The sequence below is a fragment of the Panthera onca genome, chromosome D2 (genome assembly GCF_046562875.1).
Source record: "Panthera onca isolate mPanOnc1 chromosome D2, mPanOnc1 haplotype 2, whole genome shotgun sequence".
Taxonomy (NCBI): Eukaryota; Metazoa; Chordata; class Mammalia; order Carnivora; family Felidae; genus Panthera; species Panthera onca.
Genome location: NC_138349.1, coordinates 76,061,292 through 76,071,084, shown reverse-complemented (window position 1 = coordinate 76,071,084; position 9,793 = coordinate 76,061,292). Strand labels below are relative to the sequence as shown.

The window sequence follows — 9,793 nt, the reverse complement described above, 5'->3', positions numbered from 1 at the left end:
TGAAGAGAGCTAAATTGAAAAATACACATTTGTGCTGAATTACTTCAACAGTGGCTTCGTTTTTTGAAAGAAGCGTACCGTTACCTTTGCAAAATGGCTTTTTCCAGGCCCCAAAGGAAGGCTAGGCTTCTTCTCGGGTAACCTTTCCTCCCTCTCTCAACCCCTTCCCATATTTCTTCTTGCAGCCCCCATCCTCTGAACCCACACAAGGAGGACAGAACGAGTGTCTCTGTTAAATGGAGGAAGCGGACGCTGCGCAAGTGCTAGACGCTTTTCAAACGATGGTCGCTCTCCCCTGGGTCTGACAAAGCCAGCCTCGCGACGCACCAGCAGGGTGAGAACAGAGGCAAACCTCCCCGGCACTGGGAGAAACCCCAAGCCCCACCCCTCCGTCCCTCCCGCCCTGAGGCTCGGCCCGCCCTCCTCCCTTCCCTATTGGCTCGGTGGCTCCACGCGTCACGCCTGCGACGCCGACGGTGCCCTACGAGCGAGGGGCGGGGCTCGGGGCGCGCCAGGAGGGGCAAGCGCGCACGCGCAGGAGAGCGGGTCTGGGTCCGGACGGGGGAAGGGAGGGGGTGGTGTTCCCGGTTTCCTGGGTTACCTGAGGGGGCGGGGGTGGAGAGTTCGCGGCGGCGGCAGTGGCAGCGGCGGCGGCGGCAGCGGCAGCGACAGCGACGACGACTCGGGATTCTCCCGGTGAGTGGAAGGGCGCCGCGGCGGCGGCTGCAGCCAGAGAGCAGGTAAAGGCGGCCGCTGCGCGCCGACGACGCCGGCAGAGGGCTTGGGGTCCCGGACACCATCCGTGGCCTGGAGGGAAGGCGGTTTGGGGTGGCGGCGGTCGCGGGGGTCTGGGGGTCGCCGCCACCCGGCTGAGGGCGCGGGGGACCCGGCCCCAAGCCCGTCCTCAGGCGTCCTCTCTGGCTCCGGGTCTCCGAGATGTCTCCCCCCCCGCGCCCGGGCAGCCTCTGACAGCAGCTGAGCGGCGGGCGGGAGCTCCTCCCGGCCCCCCTGGACCCTTGCAAGCGGCCACCCGCCACCAACTTTATTTCCCGGCTCACGGAGGGGCGGAGGTCGAGTAGGCTGGCGGCGATTTGCTGCCAGCTTGATTGTATTTATTGTCCTGTGCGGTGGCACTGCCTCCACCCCGACCGGGCCCAGACTGGCAGGTCGGGGACGGGAGTTGACAGTTTCCGCGCCACCACCCTTCCAGTCGCTCCTTGAGCTCCTGTCCCGCGGTCCTCACCCATCTGTCATCTCCCCCGTGTGCCTTGGTCTGCTGCTTTTCTTATGCCTGTGACACCCTTTGCCGGGGCGAGAGACTCTCCAGAGGATCCTCTGAGACATCTGCTGTCTGTCTCCGGCATCATTGGAGCCTTGGCTGAGATGCCTCTTGGTCTCTGGCAGGATTAAACTGTTCGGGAAATAACCCAGGAAGACACCGGCACCACAGCGTGGAGGTCAACGAGTTGTTTAGTAGTGGCGGAGATAAGGCCAGAGGCTTTAAGAACCGTCCCTCTAGCCTTAATTCTTATCGTGCGAAACGAAACAAAACAAAACATTCCCTAGATGCTCAACGGACCATACACACCCAGTGACAGCACTTGGCAGTTGATGAGGTTTGTTTTAAGCAGATAGAAAATTTTAAGGGAGTTGCATCTTGTGTTGAGTACGTGGGTGTTAATAGGGACCAACGTTTCCTTGAACATTGAATTCAACCCGCATTCTTCCTAGGGTTTGTTTAACAAATTGATAGGACAAACTGAATTGGGCTTTCCTTCCTGATGATTCTTGGCTGATCTGCTGTTACTTTAAACTTCCACACCCAGAAACCTTATGCTAATAAAGATGTTGACAATGAGCTTTCATTTTATAGATGTAGTTATTAATACGGGGTATCTGTTTTAAAGAGCTTTACAAGTAGTCAGCAACTTTTTTTTTTAATAACTCTTTGCTGTCCTTCATATTGTTACTGCCTAAAGATTGGAGAATTTGGAGACAAGAATTAGGAGAAAATGAGTTACTATATAATTTAGTTTACATGAAAGCAGTGTGTAAGCCATAAAATGATCCATAAATTTAGTATATATTTATTGAGCATGTACTGTGTGTCAGAGTTGTCTGAACACATAAATATCCCCTCCTTCATGGAGCTTACATTCTAGTGGGGGATCTCAGATAATAAAATATGTGCTATGTCATTCGGTGTCAAGGACTAGAGAGAAAAAGCAGGGAAGAGGGAGAGATCAGGAACTGGAAAAGGGTTTTAACTAGGGGTAGTCAGGGAAGACTTCCTAGAGAATGCGGCGTCTGAGCCCAAGACCAGAAAGGAGACGGTAATCCGTACCCCTCTCTAGGGGAAGCGTGTTCAAGTAGACGGAAAGGCACTTGCAAAAGCTTTGAGGCAGGCATGTACTGGGCATGTTTGTGGACAGCTCAAAGTCAGATTTGGCTGTGGTGGAGTGAGCAAAGTAAGAGTAGTACAGATGAAATCAGGTGAGTGGGAATGGGCAATCAGATTGGGTGAGGTCTTGGAGGCCTTTGCACGGGCTTGGTCTTACACTCTGAGTGAGAAAAGGACTCATCCCTCTGAATAAAGAAGAGACATAATGAGACCTTTGCAAGGGTCACTCTGGTGGCTGGATGAAGAATAGACTTCGGATGAAGGAGAGGGTAGAAGCAGAGATACCAGCTCAGGGACTCCTGCCATAATTCAGGCCATGGATGATTATCATTTGGACCAGAGTAGAATTGGTGGAGAGGTTGATTTCTGGCTGAATTGAGGATAGACTCAACAGGAGACTTAAAGACAACTACAGTTTTTGTCCTAAGCGAGTGCAAAGATGCAGTAGACACGTACTGAGATGAGGTTTATGAGATGGGCAGTGGGTTAGGAGTTGGTTAGAAGACCACAAAATGAGATATCCAAGTAGAGATTATTGGTAGTAGATTCTGGTAACTTTGTATTGAAGACACTTTTCACATTATCTTGACTTTAACAGGGGTTTAGTATTTCACCCATGAACTGCCAACCTTTTTCAGACTCCTTTTCTTTTTAGCTCTTTTGGACCAACTTATTCATTCTTTTCACGAAATGTAGCTTTGCTTTTATTTGCTTGCACTCAGAGCATCTGTTTGTTAGTTTCATTTTGTAGAGAAAGCCGTATAATCCAGAATTTCAGAGTACCTTTTTAGTTTGTTGCTGTGTTTAACTTGAACACCTCAAATGACTAAGCTTTTCCCAAATTATGTTTAGATGCCTGGCTTAAGTTCAAGAATTTTTTTAAGTCTCAGAAATCTTGTTGTCAAATGTGGCTTCACTTGGCCATTTGTGAAATTACAATGGAAATGACCTGTATTTTTAATACTTTATTAATAAGTCAGTAATATACAGGGATTATCCTAATTCTTTTGTTTCATTAAAGATGGCTTGAAATAAATGGGCCATCACATGTTAAACGGAGATCTTTTCATCAAATTATGCAGTATTTGGGGCCATAGAATTTGGCCTGTAAAACTTGTATCAAAAATATATCAGGATTCTAGAGTTTAAGGTCTATGCCTTCCCTTAAGAACCAGGCTACAAGTACATGACTGTTCGGGTTACCTTTCCCTTTTCTCTAAGTTGTACCAAGCCGTCTACTTCTTTTATTTGTATCATTCCTTCGAATAAAGTAATTTGGTACCCCCTCCTCCAAAAAAAGAACCCAGGCTATAAACTAATATTTTTAAATGGATTTTCAGCCTAAATATATTCTGAAAGTACATAAAAAGACATCATATTAATAACTAATTATAAACAGTCCATGGGAACACCATATTTTCTTTGATACTGCTTTCTTTTGCTATTGTTTCTCACCGGTATTTGTCTTTCTTTCTCTTAATTCTTCTGGCCTTGATTTATAGTAAGTGAGAGAGACCTGATACATTTTGAAACTTTGAATGCTTCTCAGGTCTAATTGTGGGGAAGAAAAAAAAAAAGAAAAATCTTTTTTAACAATATGAAAAAGTAGTGCTTAAAGTATGATCATCTTAATTAATCAAGAAAGGACTCAAACAGTTTTCCTAAAGGCTCGTCATTGTTCCATTCAAATGTGATTCCTTGAAATTGAAACTCAAAATGTGTGAGGAAATAAGAGAACTTCTAGCCACTTTAAATGAGTGGAAGAAATGGATGAATGATAAGACTACTGTGCATACTTAGAAATGTTGATACAATTCATCTTTAAAAGGTAAAGGGGATAGAAGATTTTTGCCAGAAACCTGAAGAATCACATATTTCAAATTGAAAAATGAGGTAGGGGAAAGTGAAGCTTAGAAACTATACATTGAACATTTTGACACTAAATGACTCCTAGAAACATTATAGACCAGATTGCCAAGCAGATGCTTTGTAATCTGTGATTAGAAAACACAGCACTGATTATTAAGACCCAGAGTTAGTTTTTTAAGAACAAGTCATATTAACCTCTTGCTCACTTTGTCAAAGATATGATAGTATTAAATAATCTTTTTAAGCACCTCACATCTTACAAATTGCATTCCCATTTATTATTTTATTTAACTCTCACAACATCCCTGTCAAGTAGTGTCAGATGAGGAGTCCTCAATGGTAGGAGCCCTGGGAAGACACAAAGGGGACAGATGTGGGAGATATTAGAAAGGACTTGCCTAGATACGGAGTAAAAGAAAGGGAGGAATCAAAGTGGGCTTTGGGGATTCTAGACTGTCTGACTGGGTGGATGGTAATGCTGGTAATTGATCTTAATTTTGAAAATATAGGTGGTGGAACAGATTTGGAGATGTGAAATTCATCAGTTCACATCAGTTTGGTGAGACTAGTTGTTTTCTTTGTTGGAACAGAGTCAGGTATAATTAGAATTTTCAAAATATATAGGTCTGGAGCTCAGAAGAAAAGTCTAACCCAAATAAAAAAGGCTTCATTCATTCAGTAGACATATCCTTTCAAATACTTTTGGTAAGGAAGGGAGGACAGTGGGGAAGCTTGAGCTGGGAGATGGCATTGGGGAAGGTTTATTTTTCTTTAAAGATGAAAGAGCCAAGGAACTTTAGTGGGCTGATAGAAAGAGTCTATTGAAGAGGAAAGAAAATTGAAGTCACAAAAATTGAAGTCACAAGAGAAAGAAGATAATCAGACATAACCTCAGCAGAAATGGAAGGGTTGGGAACAAGAGCACAGGTGAAAGGGCTACCCTGTAGAAGAGCAGTGATGTATCTTCCTAGTATTAAAAAAAAAAAAAAAAAAAAAAAAAAGGAAATAGAGACTAGATACATAATATAATATAGCATCTCTTGTCTCTGTGGGAATCAGGTTATATGCTGAAATTGAGGAGGAAGAGCATGGATTGGGGTATATTTCATGGGAAGAGTTACTGTTGTGATGGGAAAAGGGACTTGGCCAGGGACCACTAACCTAATTACTGAATAGTGATAAACACCCTTGAAATCACAAATGAGTAGAGCAGCCAATCAGAATGGTTAAGCAGTTTTCTCCAGCAGTTCTCCATAACAGTGCAGAAAATGTTTGGTTAGACTAAATCTGGATGGGGAGTGGAAGGGGGGTTGTGATGTAGAACCTGGAAGGGGGTGGAACAGAGTCAAGGAACTGAGGGTGCTAATGAAGTTGCTAATTGAAGAGCTGAACCATAGGTAGGTATCCTGCTTGATTGAAGAAGACAGCCAAGCCAAGATGGAGCTGATAAATGTAGAGAACAAAGAGGGTGAAGAATTTCAATGAGTAAGCTGTAGGATTAATGGAAGTAGAGGAGTACTAGAGATGGAAAAATAGGCATGTGATGTGAGGTCCTAACTTTAAGATTCTAGAGTCAGAACAGTTGCAAGTGATAATAAGGGTCAAAGTATGACCAGTGATGATGGGTAGCCAAGATTAATAGTGCTTATGCAACAATCATAATATTAATAAAACTACAATTTATCAAGTACTGCTGTATACTAGTCACTATACTAAATGCTTTCCATAGTTTATCATACTTATTTTTCACAACTATCCCTTGAGGCACATATTAGGGACTCTATTTTACAAATGAAGAAATGGGTGCTCGGTGAAGTAAAGTAACTTTCCCAAAGGTACACAACTAGGAAGTACCTGATTCTTTCTAGCCCCAAAGCCCTTATGCCCACTTAATACACTATGCTGTTCTTCTCCAAAGTAGGGGTCATTGAAGAAGAGGAAATCAAAGAGCTCTAAATCCTAGTATGTTGGGATTATTTTTTCTTATGGATAATGAAGCCCTCAGAAACAACAGATCTTGTGTGGAGAGGAAGACAGGACTTTTGTAACAAAGTTCTCAGTAAATGGAGATGAGAGACTCAAAGTCAGTAGTTGACAACTATAAATATAGCTCTAATTTAGCCTTAGAAGTAGATAAAATGGGTAATAATGATGCACAAGTCACTTTGAGAACCAGATGATAACCAGAATAATACCGACTTGTCTTCCTGGCCTGGGATCTGGGTGTATATAGTGCTTTATTAAGAGGAGGAGATTAAATGCTCCTCTTGTGTAAAGGTAGAGGATACAGGGACATTTCTTCGCAACAGAACTAGGGTTCCTAAAGCTAGGGAGTGAAGTGTCCAGGGAGGAAGAAGCACTCATCTAGTTGCGTATGAAAAATCAGAAAGGATAGGTGGGCAGGTAGGGTCATCATATAATTTATTGACCAAATACGTGTTATTTTGAAAATGAAAAGAGTGTCATTAATAGTTACCCTGGGACAGCAGGCATAAACTAGGGCTGTCCTAGGCAACTCAAGATGGGTAGTCATATCTGTGATATGTAACAAGAGGAGCTATCATCTTGGAAAAGGGCTGTGGATGTTGAGAATGAACAAATTGAGCCCTAAGTTAGAGGGACATGAATGGGGCTTACTAGCCTGAGATTATTCTCTCCAGCCCTATAATACTGCCCGGACATGTTCTGGGTATGTCTTGTTCTAGAAGAGTCAGGAGATCTGAAGGAAATTCTGGATTCATCTCTCTATGAAGAGTTGGAATCCATTAGCATATAGGTGGTACTAGAAACCTTAGAAGTGGATGAGATCATCAAAAGAGAACACAAAGAATGGGAAGTGAGGAAGAGGACAGGATCCAGAGCCTCCCCAACATGAAGGAGCTGGCAAAGAAGAATCCAGCTAAGGAGACTGAGGAGGAGTGGTCAGAAGGGTAGAAGGAGAACCAGAAGAGATTTGTCATCTCACAAATCCAGAAATAAGAGAGATTTAAGAATGGATGATTAATAGTCTCATTTGCTTTATGTTCCTCAGAGGTCAGAGAAGATAAGGACTGGAATGTGTCCATTGGGTTGGATTTGGCAATTAGAAGGTTATTGTTGATCTTGGCCTGAATAGTTTTGGTAGAGAAGTGTGAGCACAAGTCAGACTGCAGTGCACAGAGAGGTGAGCTGAGGCCAGGCAGGAGGACTGCTTCAAGTATAGATTACCCTTGAGGAATCTTGAAAGACAAGGGTATCAACAGGATATATCTGGATACTTATATTTATATTTGTATTTGTACTTATATTTATTTATTTTAGACAGTGAAGAAGTCAGTGGAGATGAGGGGTTGAAAACTAGGAGAGAGCTGGATTTCCAACCAATGCCTCCTAGTGAGGTCAGTAATTTTGTTGTAATGAAAAGAGTGAAAGTAAGAGGAAGCTACATCGTAAATCAAGTAAGACAAACTTTGTAGTAACTACAATTTATCAGAACCTGGAATAGGTAGGAAGAAGAGAGAGAATTCCTAATTTGGTGAAATAGTGAAAAGTGACATCTAGGTTGTGGACTAACTCTAGGATTCTGTTTTTTCTCTACAGTTTTTGGGGGGAGCGGGAAGCATGCGCATAAAGTTTATTAGTTCAGGATTCCTGATCCCAGAACACTAATGATTTTTATAATTTTCGTGGATTAATTTTTATCAAGTTCTTGGACCAAAGTTTCTTTTGCTAGATACAACATTAACACATCTCACAAACACTGTCAACGCAACATTTTAGAGTTTGAAAAGTAACAAGAGATAATCTCATTCCACCTTCTCATTTTGTACACGGGGAATCAAAGATCTGGGGATGCTGGCACACAGATGGAGGCACCGAGCCTCAGTCTGACTCTTATTCCAGAACTGTATCTCCTACAACCTGCTGGATTTTTATTCGGGCTACTTTCTTGTTGCTAAGGCCTCTTCTCCTTTCATTCTTGGACTTGACAGATTGTAGAAGACTAACTTTTTAAATAAGTAAAATAGAGGTCTTAATATATGGGCTTATTGTGATAGATGAACAAAACGCTCTTCACATCTTACTGGAAAATCACAACATGTTGTAATATTATTTTATTATTTTATTATTTTTATTAAATTATTCCAAGCCCTTCTGGGAAAGTTGAACTTTCTTTTAAGATATCTCTTTTGCAAAGTCTCTTTTTAAGAAGTCTCTTCTCTTTAAGAAGCCAAAAAGAATATAGACTTCCAGACCATAAAAATGTGGTTTCTAGGAATAGCTTATCCAATTTCCTGGCTATCATTCTTTTTTTTTTTTTTTTTTTTTTTTTTTTTAATTTTTTTTTTTTCAACGTTTTTTATTTATTTTTGGGACAGAGAGAGACAGACAGAGCATGAACGGGGGAGGGGCAGAGAGAGGGAGACACAGAATCGGAAACAGGCTCCAGGCTCTGAGCCATCAGCCCAGAGCCCGACGCGGGGCTCGAACTCACAGACCGCGAGATCGTGACCTGGCTGAAGTCGGACGCTTAACCGACTGCGCCACCCAGGTGCCCCCTGGCTATCATTCTTGACTATCTCTGGATATTTCAACCGTCTAAAATCATAACAGTAATATTTCTCTTTTATGGTACTTGAGAACATTAAGGTATATAAAATTATATTTAACGTAATATTATATATGTATATATATCATTTACATATATTGTACGTTATATATATTTGGGACAATTTTTGAAGTCATTTGATAAATACTGAGAAATATCAATGTTCTTTCCTCTTCCTTTTTGGTTTTTGTTTTTGTTTGTCTTTCTCTCTTTCCTTATTTTTGAAATATAATTAACATAGTGTTATATTAGTTTCAGGCGTACAATAAAATGATTCAACAATTCTATATGTTACTCTAGTGTTCATCGTGAGAAGTGCATGCGTGATCCTCATTACCTATTTCACCCAACCCCCCACCCACCCACCCACCCACGTCTGGTAACCATCAGTTTGTTCTCTATAATTCAGTCTGTTTCTTGAGCCGCCTGAGTGGCTCAGTCAGTTAAGCGTCTGACTCTTGATTTCGGTTCAGGTCATGATTTCACAGTTCATGAGTTTGAGACACACTTTGGGCTCTGCAGTGACAGTGAGGAGACTGGTTGGTATTCTTTGTCTGTCTGTCTGTCTCTCTCTCTCCCCCTCCCCCACTCACATTCTCATTCTCTCTCTCTCAAAAATAAATAAATAAACATTAAAAAAAAAGAGTCTGTTTCTTGGTTTGTCTCTCTCTTTCTCTTTTTCCCCCCATTGCTCATTTGTTTTGTTTCTTAAATTCCACATATGAGTGAAATCATATAGTATTTGTTTTTCTCTGAGTTTTTTCACCTAGCATTATACTCTAGCTCCATCCTGTTGTTGCAAATGGCAAGATTTCATTCTTTTTTATGGTTGAATAATATTCCATTGTATATGCGTACCACATCTTGTTTATCCATTCATCTAATGATGAACCCCTGGGTTGTTTCCACATCTTGCCTCTTGTAAATAATACAGC

At 42.0% G+C, this 9,793-nt stretch overlaps 1 protein-coding gene across 1 annotated transcript in view; it reads left to right on the top strand.

The window, feature by feature from the left end:
* Positions 1–800: 800 nt before the first annotated feature.
* LYST (lysosomal trafficking regulator) overlaps positions 801–9,793 on the top strand; it is a 176,088-nt gene continuing 167,095 nt past the window's right edge. Inside the window, exon 1 of the mRNA XM_078434192.2 lies at positions 801–1,616. The gene's annotated coding sequence lies outside the window, so the exon portion shown is untranslated. The remainder of the gene's footprint in view (positions 1,617–9,793) is intronic.